We start from the raw sequence: 19,988 nt of genomic DNA, 5'->3' as shown, positions 1-19,988 counted from the left end.
ATTTCTCACATTTTTTGTGAATTTAAAAATTGAATTAAACACTTTTAAGTAGTTATTGTTGATTAGCCGGTGTATATAGTATGACGACGGAAGACATCATGTCTGTATACACTTGTCGCATTCGTGTGTATGTGTGCGATGCTTTATTTGAATTAACGTTTGTCTTTCACCATTATTTTGCATTAAGTATGACAGATGGCCAGATGGGTGGAACACTACCTAGAGCTATACTCCCAAGAAATGTCAGTCACCGATGCGGCCCCTAGCAGCATAAAAACTGCCCACCATGGATGAGCTCGACAAAGTGCCCACCTTAGAGGAGCTCAGCAAAGCAATCGACTCCCTCCCAAACGACAAAGCACCAGGTAGTGACATCATCCCGCCCGAAGCTATCGAACGTGGGAAACAAACATTCCTTCAGCCACTGCATGAGCTACTTTGTCTCTGCTGGGAGGAAGGAGCGGACCCCAAGACATGCGCGAGATACCGTTTACAAAAACAATGGCGACCTCAGTGACTGTAATAATTACAGAGGGATCTCGCTTGATCTCGCTTCTGAGCATCGTTGGCAACGTGTATGCCCGCATTATATTCAACAGGCTGCAGTTGCTGGCGGACAGTGTGCACCTGGAATCCCAGTGCGGCTTTAATGCAGGCAGGTCGACGACAGACAGGATATTTTCCATACGACAACTCCAAGAGAAGAACACAGAGCAAGGTCAACCACTCTACATGATGTTCATCGACCTCACCAAGACCTTTGACCTGCATGATAATTAGTTTTATTATGTAAACTGAAGACTATTAAATGCATCGAAGAGGTCATCTAAGCTGTTATTTATTACATTTTGTTTACAATTGCTTGGAAGAGCTGAGATATGTAATAGTTTATTAGACTAGTTACAATTACCTCTAAGAGATGAGCTATGTAATCATTTATTGTACTTTGGTTACAATTACTTCAGAGAGTTGAGATATATACTCATTTATTACTCTTGTTACAGTTATACAGTTGCTTCAACGAGTTGAGATATTTACTCGGCTTTAGTACTCTGGTTACAATTACATCAAATTGTTGAGATACATACTCGTTTATTACATTGTTTATAATTACTTCAAAGAGGCGAGCTATGTAATCTTTTAGTACGCTTTGGTTACAATTACTTCGAGACAATTTCATCCCATTTCCCTTTTGAAATGTACACCATTAGCTGAATCCTGCAGCTATTTACTTGTAGATCGAACCAGTAAAGATTACATATATAGTTTCTTTGAAATCTTTTTGTCGGTTATGAACATTTGTTCTAAATTGTCGAAATTACACTGAGCGTTACGTTCCATTTGTCACGCTGCGGAATACCAACAAATAAATATTTCTTGAGTTTTATTGTATTTCTAACATTTTTCCGAATTTAAAAATTGAATTAAACACTTTCAAGTAGTTATTGTTGATTTATCGGTGTAAATAGTATGACAAAGAAAGACATCCTGTCTGTATACACTTGTTGCATTCGTGTGTATGTGTGTGATGCTTTATTTGAATTAACGTTTGTCTTTCACCATTATTTTGCATTAAGTTTGAAACATTTCAGAGAAAACACATATTCATGCCATTGAGGATACTTGTAGAATACATTCATTGAACAGATAACAGGGTCGGATGTGAGGAAGTGGGTTTGCAGTACAATATATTTCCATTTATGCAATGCAATTCTTATAGCATAATGCTTGGCCAGAATAATTGACAAGTATATATGCTGCAATAATAAGGATTATAATTGATTTTCAATATCCAATGCCTGTTTAGTTTAAAAAACATTTCCTGTATGACACAGCCAGAATAAAAAAGATCAACCAAAGAATTTATAAATCTTACATGTGCACTTTTTGTAATAATTTATATAAAAAAAAAGTCTATTTGCATTATGTTTTGGTAATATATGAATATATTTGGCTGATTTTTCCTTTTTCATGGTGTCTGTTTTTATTTAAGTAAAATGTGGCACCTGCAAAATTGTGCAGTTTATTCATGTAATAAGCTTTTAATAACCTCGAATTAGAACATTTAATACAAATGAAACTATAAAATGTTTAATTGGATTTTGATTGAATTTTCGTACGTCTCTGAAAAAATCTCAGAGCTGCATGAGCATAATTGTGATATACTCTTGTATTCTCATACTAGCCCTGGACCAGGCACTCCAAGACCTGCCAGATCACGATGCCACAGCCATGTGGAGCGCCATGAAGGGTGTCATCTACAGCACAGCCATGGCCACGTTTGGCACTAGTTCAGCGCACATCTATCAAGGATAGAACCAATAATCGAAGACAAATGAAAAGCCTTCAAAGCTTACAAAAAATGCCCTAATGAACGGATGCTTGCTGATCTCAGAAGCGCACGAAGCAACACCCAACACATCGCTAGACAGTGCGCGAACGAGTACTGGTAACAACTATGTGAAGGACTCCAGCGCAGTGCCGAATCCGGAAACATCCAAGGTATGTACTGTGATATCAAGAACGCTCTAGGCCCTATGGTGAAAGGGATCGTCCGCCAGAAATCTCTGACGGGAGAGGAGATCACTGACTGCGAGCAACAGATGGCCAGATGGGTGGAACACTACTCAGAGCTATGCTCCCAAGAAATGTCAGTCACCGATGCAGCTCTAGCAGCATAAAAACTGCCCACCATAGAGGAGCTCCACAAAGTGCCCACCTTAGAGGAGCTCAACAAAGCAATCGACTCCGTCCCAAACGACAAAGCACCATGTAGTGACAGCATCCCGCCCAAAGCTATCGAACGTGGGAAACCAACATTGCTTCAGCTGCTGCATGAGCTACTTTGTCTCTGCTGGGAGGAAAGGAGCGGTCCTCCAAGATATGCGCGAGATACCGTTTACAAAAACAATGGCGACCTCAGTAACTGTAATAATTACAGAGGGATCTCGCTTCTGAGCATCGTTGGCAAAGTGTATTCTCGCATTATACTCAACAGGCTGCAGTTGCTGGCGGACCGTGTGCACCTGGAATCCCAGTGCGGCTTTAAAGCAGGCAGGTCGACGACAGACATGATCTTTTCCATACGACAACTCCAAGAGAAGAACACAGAGCAAGGTCAACCACTCTACATGATGTTCATTGAACTCACCAAGACCATTGACCTGCATGATAATTAGTTTTTATTATGTAAACTGAAGACTATTAAATGCATCGAAGAGGTCATCTAAGCTGTTATTTATTACATTTTGTTAACAATTGCTTGGAAGAGCTGAGATATGTAATAGTTTATTAGACTAGTTACAATTACCTTGAAGAGATGAGCTATGTAATCATTTATTGTATTTTGGTTACAATTACTTCAGAGAATTGAGATATATACTTATTTATTACTCTTTTTACAGTTATACAGTTACTTCAACGAGTTGAGATATTTACTCGGCTTTAATACTCTGGTTTCAATTACATCAAATAGTTGAGATACATACTCGTTTATTACATTGTTTATAATTACTTCAAAGAGGCGAGCTATGTAATCTTTTAGTACACTTTGCTTACAATTACTTCGAGATAATTTCATCCCATTTCCCTTTTGAAATGTACACCATAAACTGAATCCTGGAGTTATTTACTTGTAGATCGAACCAGTAAAGATTACATATATAGTTTCTTTGAAATCTTTTTGTCGCATATGAAGATTTGTTCTAAATTGTCGAAATTACACTGGGCGTTACGTTCCATTTGTTACGCTGCGGAATACCAACAAATAAAGATTTCTTGAGTTTTATTGTATTTCTCACATTTTTTGTGAATTTAAAAATTGAATTAAACACTTTTAAGTAGTTATTGTTGATTAGCCGGTGTATATAGTATGACGACGGAAGACATCATGTCTGTATACACTTGTCGCATTCGTGTGTATGTGTGCGATGCTTTATTTGAATTAACGTTTGTCTTTCACCATTATTTTGCATTAAGTATGACAGATGGCCAGATGGGTGGAACACTACCTAGAGCTATACTCCCAAGAAATGTCAGTCACCGATGCGGCCCCTAGCAGCATAAAAACTGCCCACCATGGATGAGCTCGACAAAGTGCCCACCTTAGAGGAGCTCAGCAAAGCAATCGACTCCCTCCCAAACGACAAAGCACCAGGTAGTGACATCATCCCGCCCGAAGCTATCGAACGTGGGAAACAAACATTCCTTCAGCCACTGCATGAGCTACTTTGTCTCTGCTGGGAGGAAGGAGCGGACCCCAAGACATGCGCGAGATACCGTTTACAAAAACAATGGCGACCTCAGTGACTGTAATAATTACAGAGGGATCTCGCTTGATCTCGCTTCTGAGCATCGTTGGCAACGTGTATGCCCGCATTATATTCAACAGGCTGCAGTTGCTGGCGGACAGTGTGCACCTGGAATCCCAGTGCGGCTTTAATGCAGGCAGGTCGACGACAGACAGGATATTTTCCATACGACAACTCCAAGAGAAGAACACAGAGCAAGGTCAACCACTCTACATGATGTTCATCGACCTCACCAAGACCTTTGACCTGCATGATAATTAGTTTTATTATGTAAACTGAAGACTATTAAATGCATCGAAGAGGTCATCTAAGCTGTTATTTATTACATTTTGTTTACAATTGCTTGGAAGAGCTGAGATATGTAATAGTTTATTAGACTAGTTACAATTACCTCTAAGAGATGAGCTATGTAATCATTTATTGTACTTTGGTTACAATTACTTCAGAGAGTTGAGATATATACTCATTTATTACTCTTGTTACAGTTATACAGTTGCTTCAACGAGTTGAGATATTTACTCGGCTTTAGTACTCTGGTTACAATTACATCAAATTGTTGAGATACATACTCGTTTATTACATTGTTTATAATTACTTCAAAGAGGCGAGCTATGTAATCTTTTAGTACGCTTTGGTTACAATTACTTCGAGACAATTTCATCCCATTTCCCTTTTGAAATGTACACCATTAGCTGAATCCTGCAGCTATTTACTTGTAGATCGAACCAGTAAAGATTACATATATAGTTTCTTTGAAATCTTTTTGTCGGTTATGAACATTTGTTCTAAATTGTCGAAATTACACTGAGCGTTACGTTCCATTTGTCACGCTGCGGAATACCAACAAATAAATATTTCTTGAGTTTTATTGTATTTCTAACATTTTTCCGAATTTAAAAATTGAATTAAACACTTTCAAGTAGTTATTGTTGATTTATCGGTGTAAATAGTATGACAAAGAAAGACATCCTGTCTGTATACACTTGTTGCATTCGTGTGTATGTGTGTGATGCTTTATTTGAATTAACGTTTGTCTTTCACCATTATTTTGCATTAAGTTTGAAACATTTCAGAGAAAACACATATTCATGCCATTGAGGATACTTGTAGAATACATTCATTGAACAGATAACAGGGTCGGATGTGAGGAAGTGGGTTTGCAGTACAATATATTTCCATTTATGCAATGCAATTCTTATAGCATAATGCTTGGCCAGAATAATTGACAAGTATATATGCTGCAATAATAAGGATTATAATTGATTTTCAATATCCAATGCCTGTTTAGTTTAAAAAACATTTCCTGTATGACACAGCCAGAATAAAAAAGATCAACCAAAGAATTTATAAATCTTACATGTGCACTTTTTGTAATAATTTATATAAAAAAAAAGGCTATTTGCATTATGTTTTGGTAATATATGAATATATTTGGCTGATTTTTCCTTTTTCATGGTGTCTGTTTTTATTTAAGTAAAATGTGGCACCTGCAAAATTGTGCAGTTTATTCATGTAATAAGCTTTTAATAACCTCGAATTAGAACATTTAATACAAATTAAACTATAAAATGTTTAATTGGATTTTGATTGAATTTTCGTACGTCTCTGAAAAAATCTCAGAGCTGCATGAGCATAATTGTGATATACTCTTGTATTCTCATACTAGCCCTGGACCAGGCACTCCAAGACCTGCCAGATCACGATGCCACAGCCATGTGGAGCGCCATGAAGGGTGTCATCTACAGCACAGCCATGGCCACGTTTGGCACTAGTTCAGCGCACATCTATCAAGGATAGAACCAATAATCGAAGACAAATGAAAAGCCTTCAAAGCTTACAAAAAATGCCCTAATGAACGGATGCTTGCTGATCTCAGAAGCGCTCGAAGCAACACCCAACACATCGCTAGACAGTGCGCGAACGAGTACTGGTAACAACTATGTGAAGGACTCCAGCGCAGTGCCGAATCCGGAAACATCCAAGGTATGTACTGTGATATCAAGAAGGCTCTAGGCCCTATGGTGAAAGGGATCGTCCGCCAGAAATCTCTGACGGGAGAGGAGATCACTGACTGCGAGCAACAGATGGCCAGATGGGTGGAACACTACTCAGAGCTATGCTCCCAAGAAATGTCAGTCACCGATGCAGCTCTAGCAGCATAAAAACTGCCCACCATAGAGGAGCTCCACAAAGTGCCCACCTTAGAGGAGCTCAACAAAGCAATCGACTCCGTCCCAAACGACAAAGCACCATGTAGTGACAGCATCCCGCCCAAAGCTATCGAACGTGGGAAACCAACATTGCTTCAGCTGCTGCATGAGCTACTTTGTCTCTGCTGGGAGGAAAGGAGCGGTCCTCCAAGATATGCGCGAGATACCGTTTACAAAAACAATGGCGACCTCAGTAACTGTAATAATTACAGAGGGATCTCGCTTCTGAGCATCGTTGGCAAAGTGTATTCTCGCATTATACTCAACAGGCTGCAGTTGCTGGCGGACCGTGTGCACCTGGAATCCCAGTGCGGCTTTAAAGCAGGCAGGTCGACGACAGACATGATCTTTTCCATACGACAACTCCAAGAGAAGAACACAGAGCAAGGTCAACCACTCTACATGATGTTCATTGAACTCACCAAGACCATTGACCTGCATGATAATTAGTTTTTATTATGTAAACTGAAGACTATTAAATGCATCGAAGAGGTCATCTAAGCTGTTATTTATTACATTTTGTTAACAATTGCTTGGAAGAGCTGAGATATGTAATAGTTTATTAGACTAGTTACAATTACCTTGAAGAGATGAGCTATGTAATCATTTATTGTATTTTGGTTACAATTACTTCAGAGAATTGAGATATATACTTATTTATTACTCTTTTTACAGTTATACAGTTACTTCAACGAGTTGAGATATTTACTCGGCTTTAATACTCTGGTTTCAATTACATCAAATAGTTGAGATACATACTCGTTTATTACATTGTTTATAATTACTTCAAAGAGGCGAGCTATGTAATCTTTTAGTACACTTTGCTTACAATTACTTCGAGATAATTTCATCCCATTTCCCTTTTGAAATGTACACCATAAACTGAATCCTGGAGTTATTTACTTGTAGATCGAACCAGTAAAGATTACATATATAGTTTCTTTGAAATCTTTTTGTCGCATATGAAGATTTGTTCTAAATTGTCGAAATTACACTGGGCGTTACGTTCCATTTGTTACGCTGCGGAATACGAACAAATAAAGATTTCTTGAGTTTTATTGTATTTCTCACATTTTTTGTGAATTTAAAAATTGAATTAAACACTTTTAAGTAGTTATTGTTGATTAGCCGGTGTATATAGTATGACGACGGAAGACATCATGTCTGTATACACTTGTCGCATTCGTGTGTATGTGTGCGATGCTTTATTTGAATTAACGTTTGTCTTTCACCATTATTTTGCATTAAGTATGACAGATGGCCAGATGGGTGGAACACTACCTAGAGCTATACTCCCAAGAAATGTCAGTCACCGATGCGGCCCCTAGCAGCATAAAAACTGCCCACCATGGATGAGCTCGACAAAGTGCCCACCTTAGAGGAGCTCAGCAAAGCAATCGACTCCCTCCCAAACGACAAAGCACCAGGTAGTGACATCATCCCGCCCGAAGCTATCGAACGTGGGAAACAAACATTCCTTCAGCCACTGCATGAGCTACTTTGTCTCTGCTGGGAGGAAGGAGCGGACCCCAAGACATGCGCGAGATACCGTTTACAAAAACAATGGCGACCTCAGTGACTGTAATAATTACAGAGGGATCTCGCTTGATCTCGCTTCTGAGCATCGTTGGCAACGTGTATGCCCGCATTATATTCAACAGGCTGCAGTTGCTGGCGGACAGTGTGCACCTGGAATCCCAGTGCGGCTTTAATGCAGGCAGGTCGACGACAGACAGGATATTTTCCATACGACAACTCCAAGAGAAGAACACAGAGCAAGGTCAACCACTCTACATGATGTTCATCGACCTCACCAAGACCTTTGACCTGCATGATAATTAGTTTTATTATGTAAACTGAAGACTATTAAATGCATCGAAGAGGTCATCTAAGCTGTTATTTATTACATTTTGTTTACAATTGCTTGGAAGAGCTGAGATATGTAATAGTTTATTAGACTAGTTACAATTACCTCTAAGAGATGAGCTATGTAATCATTTATTGTACTTTGGTTACAATTACTTCAGAGAGTTGAGATATATACTCATTTATTACTCTTGTTACAGTTATACAGTTGCTTCAACGAGTTGAGATATTTACTCGGCTTTAGTACTCTGGTTACAATTACATCAAATTGTTGAGATACATACTCGTTTATTACATTGTTTATAATTACTTCAAAGAGGCGAGCTATGTAATCTTTTAGTACGCTTTGGTTACAATTACTTCGAGACAATTTCATCCCATTTCCCTTTTGAAATGTACACCATTAGCTGAATCCTGGAGCTATTTACTTGTAGATCGAACCAGTAAAGATTACATATATAGTTTCTTTGAAATCTTTTTGTCGGTTATGAACATTTGTTCTAAATTGTCGAAATTACACTGAGCGTTACGTTCCATTTGTCACGCTGCGGAATACCAACAAATAAATATTTCTTGAGTTTTATTGTATTTCTAACATTTTTCCGAATTTAAAAATTGAATTAAACACTTTCAAGTAGTTATTGTTGATTTATCGGTGTAAATAGTATGACAAAGAAAGACATCCTGTCTGTATACACTTGTTGCATTCGTGTGTATGTGTGTGATGCTTTATTTGAATTAACGTTTGTCTTTCACCATTATTTTGCATTAAGTTTGAAACATTTCAGAGAAAACACATATTCATGCCATTGAGGATACTTGTAGAATACATTCATTGAACAGATAACAGGGTCGGATGTGAGGAAGTGGGTTTGCAGTACAATATATTTCCATTTATGCAATGCAATTCTTATAGCATAATGCTTGGCCAGAATAATTGACAAGTATATATGCTGCAATAATAAGGATTATAATTGATTTTCAATATCCAATGCCTGTTTAGTTTAAAAAACATTTCCTGTATGACACAGCCAGAATAAAAAAGATCAACCAAAGAATTTATAAATCTTACATGTGCACTTTTTGTAATAATTTATATAAAAAAAAAGTCTATTTGCATTATGTTTTGGTAATATATGAATATATTTGGCTGATTTTTCCTTTTTCATGGTGTCTGTTTTTATTTAAGTAAAATGTGGCACCTGCAAAATTGTGCAGTTTTTTCATGTAATAAGCTTTTAATAACCTCGAATTAGAACATTTAATACAAATGAAACTATAAAATGTTTAATTGGATTTTGATTGAATTTTCGTACGTCTCTGAAAAAATCTCAGAGCTGCATGAGCATAATTGTGATATACTCTTGTATTCTCATACTAGCCCTGGACCAGGCACTCCAAGACCTGCCAGATCACGATGCCACAGCCATGTGGAGCGCCATGAAGGGTGTCATCTACAGCACAGCCATGGCCACGTTTGGCACTAGTTCAGCGCACATCTATCAAGGATAGAACCAATAATCGAAGACAAATGAAAAGCCTTCAAAGCTTACAAAAAATGCCCTAATGAACGGATGCTTGCTGATCTCAGAAGCGCTCGAAGCAACACCCAACACATCGCTAGACAGTGCGCGAACGAGTACTGGTAACAACTATGTGAAGGACTCCAGCGCAGTGCCGAATCCGGAAACATCCAAGGTATGTACTGTGATATCAAGAAGGCTCTAGGCCCTATGGTGAAAGGGATCGTCCGCCAGAAATCTCTGACGGGAGAGGAGATCACTGACTGCGAGCAACAGATGGCCAGATGGGTGGAACACTACTCAGAGCTATGCTCCCAAGAAATGTCAGTCACCGATGCAGCTCTAGCAGCATAAAAACTGCCCACCATAGAGGAGCTCCACAAAGTGCCCACCTTAGAGGAGCTCAACAAAGCAATCGACTCCGTCCCAAACGACAAAGCACCATGTAGTGACAGCATCCCGCCCAAAGCTATCGAACGTGGGAAACCAACATTGCTTCAGCTGCTGCATGAGCTACTTTGTCTCTGCTGGGAGGAAAGGAGCGGTCCTCCAAGATATGCGCGAGATACCGTTTACAAAAACAATGGCGACCTCAGTAACTGTAATAATTACAGAGGGATCTCGCTTCTGAGCATCGTTGGCAAAGTGTATTCTCGCATTATACTCAACAGGCTGCAGTTGCTGGCGGACCGTGTGCACCTGGAATCCCAGTGCGGCTTTAAAGCAGGCAGGTCGACGACAGACATGATCTTTTCCATACGACAACTCCAAGAGAAGAACACAGAGCAAGGTCAACCACTCTACATGATGTTCATTGAACTCACCAAGACCATTGACCTGCATGATAATTAGTTTTTATTATGTAAACTGAAGACTATTAAATGCATCGAAGAGGTCATCTAAGCTGTTATTTATTACATTTTGTTAACAATTGCTTGGAAGAGCTGAGATATGTAATAGTTTATTAGACTAGTTACAATTACCTTGAAGAGATGAGCTATGTAATCATTTATTGTATTTTGGTTACAATTACTTCAGAGAATTGAGATATATACTTATTTATTACTCTTTTTACAGTTATACAGTTACTTCAACGAGTTGAGATATTTACTCGGCTTTAATACTCTGGTTTCAATTACATCAAATAGTTGAGATACATACTCGTTTATTACATTGTTTATAATTACTTCAAAGAGGCGAGCTATGTAATCTTTTAGTACACTTTGCTTACAATTACTTCGAGATAATTTCATCCCATTTCCCTTTTGAAATGTACACCATAAACTGAATCCTGGAGTTATTTACTTGTAGATCGAACCAGTAAAGATTACATATATAGTTTCTTTGAAATCTTTTTGTCGCATATGAAGATTTGTTCTAAATTGTCGAAATTACACTGGGCGTTACGTTCCATTTGTTACGCTGCGGAATACCAACAAATAAAGATTTCTTGAGTTTTATTGTATTTCTCACATTTTTTGTGAATTTAAAAATTGAATTAAACACTTTTAAGTAGTTATTGTTGATTAGCCGGTGTATATAGTATGACGACGGAAGACATCATGTCTGTATACACTTGTCGCATTCGTGTGTATGTGTGCGATGCTTTATTTGAATTAACGTTTGTCTTTCACCATTATTTTGCATTAAGTATGACAGATGGCCAGATGGGTGGAACACTACCTAGAGCTATACTCCCAAGAAATGTCAGTCACCGATGCGGCCCCTAGCAGCATAAAAACTGCCCACCATGGATGAGCTCGACAAAGTGCCCACCTTAGAGGAGCTCAGCAAAGCAATCGACTCCCTCCCAAACGACAAAGCACCAGGTAGTGACATCATCCCGCCCGAAGCTATCGAACGTGGGAAACAAACATTCCTTCAGCCACTGCATGAGCTACTTTGTCTCTGCTGGGAGGAAGGAGCGGACCCCAAGACATGCGCGAGATACCGTTTACAAAAACAATGGCGACCTCAGTGACTGTAATAATTACAGAGGGATCTCGCTTGATCTCGCTTCTGAGCATCGTTGGCAACGTGTATGCCCGCATTATATTCAACAGGCTGCAGTTGCTGGCGGACAGTGTGCACCTGGAATCCCAGTGCGGCTTTAATGCAGGCAGGTCGACGACAGACAGGATATTTTCCATACGACAACTCCAAGAGAAGAACACAGAGCAAGGTCAACCACTCTACATGATGTTCATCGACCTCACCAAGACCTTTGACCTGCATGATAATTAGTTTTATTATGTAAACTGAAGACTATTAAATGCATCGAAGAGGTCATCTAAGCTGTTATTTATTACATTTTGTTTACAATTGCTTGGAAGAGCTGAGATATGTAATAGTTTATTAGACTAGTTACAATTACCTCTAAGAGATGAGCTATGTAATCATTTATTGTACTTTGGTTACAATTACTTCAGAGAGTTGAGATATATACTCATTTATTACTCTTGTTACAGTTATACAGTTGCTTCAACGAGTTGAGATATTTACTCGGCTTTAGTACTCTGGTTACAATTACATCAAATTGTTGAGATACATACTCGTTTATTACATTGTTTATAATTACTTCAAAGAGGCGAGCTATGTAATCTTTTAGTACGCTTTGGTTACAATTACTTCGAGACAATTTCATCCCATTTCCCTTTTGAAATGTACACCATTAGCTGAATCCTGCAGCTATTTACTTGTAGATCGAACCAGTAAAGATTACATATATAGTTTCTTTGAAATCTTTTTGTCGGTTATGAACATTTGTTCTAAATTGTCGAAATTACACTGAGCGTTACGTTCCATTTGTCACGCTGCGGAATACCAACAAATAAATATTTCTTGAGTTTTATTGTATTTCTAACATTTTTCCGAATTTAAAAATTGAATTAAACACTTTCAAGTAGTTATTGTTGATTTATCGGTGTAAATAGTATGACAAAGAAAGACATCCTGTCTGTATACACTTGTTGCATTCGTGTGTATGTGTGTGATGCTTTATTTGAATTAACGTTTGTCTTTCACCATTATTTTGCATTAAGTTTGAAACATTTCAGAGAAAACACATATTCATGCCATTGAGGATACTTGTAGAATACATTCATTGAACAGATAACAGGGTCGGATGTGAGGAAGTGGGTTTGCAGTACAATATATTTCCATTTATGCAATGCAATTCTTATAGCATAATGCTTGGCCAGAATAATTGACAAGTATATATGCTGCAATAATAAGGATTATAATTGATTTTCAATATCCAATGCCTGTTTAGTTTAAAAAACATTTCCTGTATGACACAGCCAGAATAAAAAAGATCAACCAAAGAATTTATAAATCTTACATGTGCACTTTTTGTAATAATTTATATAAAAAAAAAGTCTATTTGCATTATGTTTTGGTAATATATGAATATATTTGGCTGATTTTTCCTTTTTCATGGTGTCTGTTTTTATTTAAGTAAAATGTGGCACCTGCAAAATTGTGCAGTTTATTCATGTAATAAGCTTTTAATAACCTCGAATTAGAACATTTAATACAAATGAAACTATAAAATGTTTAATTGGATTTTGATTGAATTTTCGTACGTCTCTGAAAAAATCTCAGAGCTGCATGAGCATAATTGTGATATACTCTTGTATTCTCATACTAGCCCTGGACCAGGCACTCCAAGACCTGCCAGATCACGATGCCACAGCCATGTGGAGCGCCATGAAGGGTGTCATCTACAGCACAGCCATGGCCACGTTTGGCACTAGTTCAGCGCACATCTATCAAGGATAGAACCAATAATCGAAGACAAATGAAAAGCCTTCAAAGCTTACAAAAAATGCCCTAATGAACGGATGCTTGCTGATCTCAGAAGCGCACGAAGCAACACCCAACACATCGCTAGACAGTGCGCGAACGAGTACTGGTAACAACTATGTGAAGGACTCCAGCGCAGTGCCGAATCCGGAAACATCCAAGGTATGTACTGTGATATCAAGAACGCTCTAGGCCCTATGGTGAAAGGGATCGTCCGCCAGAAATCTCTGACGGGAGAGGAGATCACTGACTGCGAGCAACAGATGGCCAGATGGGTGGAACACTACTCAGAGCTATGCTCCCAAGAAATGTCAGTCACCGATGCAGCTCTAGCAGCATAAAAACTGCCCACCATAGAGGAGCTCCACAAAGTGCCCACCTTAGAGGAGCTCAACAAAGCAATCGACTCCGTCCCAAACGACAAAGCACCATGTAGTGACAGCATCCCGCCCAAAGCTATCGAACGTGGGAAACCAACATTGCTTCAGCTGCTGCATGAGCTACTTTGTCTCTGCTGGGAGGAAAGGAGCGGTCCTCCAAGATATGCGCGAGATACCGTTTACAAAAACAATGGCGACCTCAGTAACTGTAATAATTACAGAGGGATCTCGCTTCTGAGCATCGTTGGCAAAGTGTATTCTCGCATTATACTCAACAGGCTGCAGTTGCTGGCGGACCGTGTGCACCTGGAATCCCAGTGCGGCTTTAAAGCAGGCAGGTCGACGACAGACATGATCTTTTCCATACGACAACTCCAAGAGAAGAACACAGAGCAAGGTCAACCACTCTACATGATGTTCATTGAACTCACCAAGACCATTGACCTGCATGATAATTAGTTTTTATTATGTAAACTGAAGACTATTAAATGCATCGAAGAGGTCATCTAAGCTGTTATTTATTACATTTTGTTAACAATTGCTTGGAAGAGCTGAGATATGTAATAGTTTATTAGACTAGTTACAATTACCTTGAAGAGATGAGCTATGTAATCATTTATTGTATTTTGGTTACAATTACTTCAGAGAATTGAGATATATACTTATTTATTACTCTTTTTACAGTTATACAGTTACTTCAACGAGTTGAGATATTTACTCGGCTTTAATACTCTGGTTTCAATTACATCAAATAGTTGAGATACATACTCGTTTATTACATTGTTTATAATTACTTCAAAGAGGCGAGCTATGTAATCTTTTAGTACACTTTGCTTACAATTACTTCGAGATAATTTCATCCCATTTCCCTTTTGAAATGTACACCATAAACTGAATCCTGGAGTTATTTACTTGTAGATCGAACCAGTAAAGATTACATATATAGTTTCTTTGAAATCTTTTTGTCGCATATGAAGATTTGTTCTAAATTGTCGAAATTACACTGTGCGTTTCGTTCCATTTGTTACGCTGCGGAATACCAACAAATAAAGATTTCTTGAGTTTTATTGTATTTCTCACATTTTTTGTGAATTTAAAAATTGAATTAAACACTTTTAAGTAGTTATTGTTGATTAGCCGGTGTATATAGTATGACGACGGAAGACATCATGTCTGTATACACTTGTTGCATTCGTGTGTATGTGTGCGATGCTTTATTTGAATTAACGTTTGTCTTTCACCATTATTTTGCATTAAGTATGACAGATGGCCAGATGGGTGGAACACTACCTAGAGCTATACTCCCAAGAAATGTCAGTCACCGATGCGGCCCCTAGCAGCATAAAAACTGCCCACCATGGATGAGCTCGACAAAGTGCCCACCTTAGAGGAGCTCAGCAAAGCAACCGACTCCCTCCCAAACGACAAAGCACCAGGTAGTGACATCATCCCGCCCGAAGCTATCGAACGTGGGAAACAAACATTCCTTCAGCCACTGCATGAGCTACTTTGTCTCTGCTGGGAGGAAGGAGCGGACCCCAAGACATGCGCGAGATACCGTTTACAAAAACAATGGCGACCTCAGTGACTGTAATAATTACAGAGGGATCTCGCTTGATCTCGCTTCTGAGCATCGTTGGCAACGTGTATGCCCGCATTATATTCAACAGGCTGCAGTTGCTGGCGGACAGTGTGCACCTGGAATCCCAGTGCGGCTTTAATGCAGGCAGGTCGACGACAGACAGGATATTTTCCATACGACAACTCCAAGAGAAGAACACAGAGCAAGGTCAACCACTCTACATGATGTTCATCGACCTCACCAAGACCTTTGACCTGCATGATAATTAGTTTTATTATGTAAACTGAAGACTATTAAATGCATCGAAGAGGTCATCTAAGCTGTTATTTATTACATTTTGTTTACAATTGCTTGGAAGAGCTGAGATATGTAATAGTTTATTAGACTAGTTACAATTACCTCTAAGAGATGAGCTATGTAATCATTTATTGTACTTTGGTTACAATTACTTCAGAGAGTTGAGATATATACTCATTTATTACTCTTGTTACAGTTATACAGTTGCTTCAACGAGTTGAGATATTTACTCGGCTTTAGTACTCTGGTTACAATTACATCAAATTGTTGAGATACATACTCGTTTATTACATTGTTTATAATTACTTCAAAGAGGCGAGCTATGTAATCTTTTAGTACGCTTTGGTTACAATTACTTCGAGACAATTTCATCCCATTTCCCTTTTGAAATGTACACCATTAGCTGAATCCTGCAGCTATTTACTTGTAGATCGAACCAGTAAAGATTACATATATAGTTTCTTTGAAATCTTTTTGTCGGTTATGAACATTTGTTCTAAATTGTCGAAATTACACTGAGCGTTACGTTCCATTTGTCACGCTGCGGAATACCAACAAATAAATATTTCTTGAGTTTTATTGTATTTCTAACATTTTTCCGAATTTAAAAATTGAATAAAACACTTTCAAGTAGTTATTGTTGATTTATCGGTGTAAATAGTATGACAAAGAAAGACATCCTGTCTGTATACACTTGTTGCATTCGTGTGTATGTGTGTGATGCTTTATTTGAATTAACGTTTGTCTTTCACCATTATTTTGCATTAAGTTTGAAACATTTCAGAGAAAACACATATTCATGCCATTGAGGATACTTGTAGAATACATTCATTGAACAGATAACAGGGTCGGATGTGAGGAAGTGGGTTTGCAGTACAATATATTTCCATTTATGCAATGCAATTCTTATAGCATAATGCTTGGCCAGAATAATTGACAAGTATATATGCTGCAATAATAAGGATTATAATTGATTTTCAATATCCAATGCCTGTTTAGTTTAAAAAACATTTCCTGTATGACACAGCCAGAATAAAAAAGATCAACCAAAGAATTTATAAATCTTACATGTGCACTTTTTGTAATAATTTATATTAAAAAAAAGTCTATTTGCATTATGTTTTGGTAATATATGAATATATTTGGCTGATTTTTCCTTTTTCATGGTGTCTGTTTTTATTTAAGTAAAATGTGGCACCTGCAAAATTGTGCAGTTTATTCATGTAATAAGCTTTTAATAACCTCGAATTAGAACATTTAATACAAATGAAATTATAAAATGTTTAATTGGATTTTGATTGAATTTTCGTACGTCTCTGAAAAAATCTCAGAGCTGCATGAGCATAATTGTGATATACTCTTGTATTCTCATACTAGCCCTGGACCAGGCACTCCAAGACCTGCCAGATCACGATGCCACAGCCATGTGGAGCGCCATGAAGGGTGTCATCTACAGCACAGCCATGGCCACGTTTGGCACTAGTTCAGCGCACATCTATCAAGGATAGAACCAATAATCGAAGACAAATGAAAAGCCTTCAAAGCTTACAAAAAATGCCCTAATGAACGGATGCTTGCTGATCTCAGAAGCGCTCGAAGCAACACCCAACACATCGCTAGACAGTGCGCGAACGAGTACTGGTAACAACTATGTGAAGGACTCCAGCGCAGTGCCGAATCCGGAAACATCCAAGGTATGTACTGTGATATCAAGAAGGCTCTAGGCCCTATGGTGAAAGGGATCGTCCGCCAGAAATCTCTGACGGGAGAGGAGATCACTGACTGCGAGCAACAGATGGCCAGATGGGTGGAACACTACTCAGAGCTATGCTCCCAAGAAATGTCAGTCACCGATGCAGCCCTAGCAGCATAAAAACTGCCCACCATAGAGGAGCTCGACAAAGTGCCCACCTTAGAGGAGCTCAACAAAGCAATCGACTCCGTCCCAAACGACAAAGCACCATGTAGTGACAGCATCCCGCCCAAAGCTATCGAACGTGGGAAACCAACATTGCTTCAGCTGCTGCATGAGCTACTTTGTCTCTGCTGGGAGGAAAGGAGCGGTCCTCCAAGATATGCGCGAGATACCGTTTACAAAAACAATGGCGACCTCAGTAACTGTAATAATTACAGAGGGATCTCGCTTCTGAGCATCGTTGGCAAAGTGTATTCTCGCATTATACTCAACAGGCTGCAGTTGCTGGCGGACCGTGTGCACCTGGAATCCCAGTGCGGCTTTAAAGCAGGCAGGTCGACGACAGACATGATCTTTTCCATACGACAACTCCAAGAGAAGAACACAGAGCAAGGTCAACCACTCTACATGATGTTCATTGAACTCACCAAGACCATTGACCTGCATGATAATTAGTTTTTATTATGTAAACTGAAGACTATTAAATGCATCGAAGAGGTCATCTAAGCTGTTATTTATTACATTTTGTTAACAATTGCTTGGAAGAGCTGAGATATGTAATAGTTTATTAGACTAGTTACAATTACCTTGAAGAGATGAGCTATGTAATCATTTATTGTATTTTGGTTACAATTACTTCAGAGAATTGAGATATATACTTATTTATTACTCTTTTTACAGTTATACAGTTACTTCAACGAGTTGAGATATTTACTCGGCTTTAATACTCTGGTTTCAATTACATCAAATAGTTGAGATACATACTCGTTTATTACATTGTTTATAATTACTTCAAAGAGGCGAGCTATGTAATCTTTTAGTACACTTTGCTTACAATTACTTCGAGATAATTTCATCCCATTTCCCTTTTGAAATGTACACCATAAACTGAATCCTGGAGTTATTTACTTGTAGATCGAACCAGTAAAGATTACATATATAGTTTCTTTGAAATCTTTTTGTCGCATATGAAGATTTGTTCTAAATTGTCGAAATTACACTGGGCGTTACGTTCCATTTGTTACGCTGCGGAATACCAACAAATAAAGATTTCTTGAGTTTTATTGTATTTCTCACATTTTTTGTGAATTTAAAAATTGAATTAAACACTTTTAAGTAGTTATTGTTGATTAGCCGGTGTATATAGTATGACGACGGAAGACATCATGTCTGTATACACTTGTTGCATTCGTGTGTATGTGTGCGATGCTTTATTTGAATTAACGTTTGTCTTTCACCATTATTTTGCATTAAGTATGACAGATGGCCAGATGGGTGGAACACTACCTAGAGCTATACTCCCAAGAAATGTCAGTCACCGATGCGGCCCCTAGCAGCATAAAAACTGCCCACCATGGATGAGCTCGACAAAGTGCCCACCTTAGAGGAGCTCAGCAAAGCAATCGACTCCCTCCCAAACGACAAAGCACCAGGTAGTGACATCATCCCGCCCGAAGCTATCGAACGTGGGAAACAAACATTCCTTCAGCCACTGCATGAGCTACTTTGTCTCTGCTGGGAGGAAGGAGCGGACCCCAAGACATGCGCGAGATACCGTTTACAAAAACAATGGCGACCTCAGTGACTGTAATAATTACAGAGGGATCTCGCTTGATCTCGCTTCTGAGCATCGTTGGCAACGTGTATGCCCGCATTATATTCAACAGGCTGCAGTTGCTGGCGGACAGTGTGCACCTGGAATCCCAGTGCGGCTTTAATGCAGGCAGGTCGACGACAGACAGGATATTTTCCATACGACAACTCCAAGAGAAGAACACAGAGCAAGGTCAACCACTCTACATGATGTTCATCGACCTCACCAAGACCTTTGACCTGCATGATAATTAGTTTTATTATGTAAACTGAAGACTATTAAATGCATCGAAGAGGTCATCTAAGCTGTTATTTATTACATTTTGTTTACAATTGCTTGGAAGAGCTGAGATATGTAATAGTTTATTAGACTAGTTACAATTACCTCTAAGAGATGAGCTATGTAATCATTTATTGTACTTTGGTTACAATTACTTCAGAGAGTTGAGATATATACTCATTTATTACTCTTGTTACAGTTATACAGTTGCTTCAACGAGTTGAGATA

This window comes from Sinohyriopsis cumingii, chromosome 16, assembly GCF_028554795.1.
Source record: "Sinohyriopsis cumingii isolate HCF-2022 chromosome 16, ASM2855479v2, whole genome shotgun sequence".
In the NCBI taxonomy this organism is placed as follows: domain Eukaryota; kingdom Metazoa; phylum Mollusca; class Bivalvia; order Unionida; family Unionidae; genus Sinohyriopsis; species Sinohyriopsis cumingii.
This window is presented reverse-complemented; position numbering follows the sequence as displayed.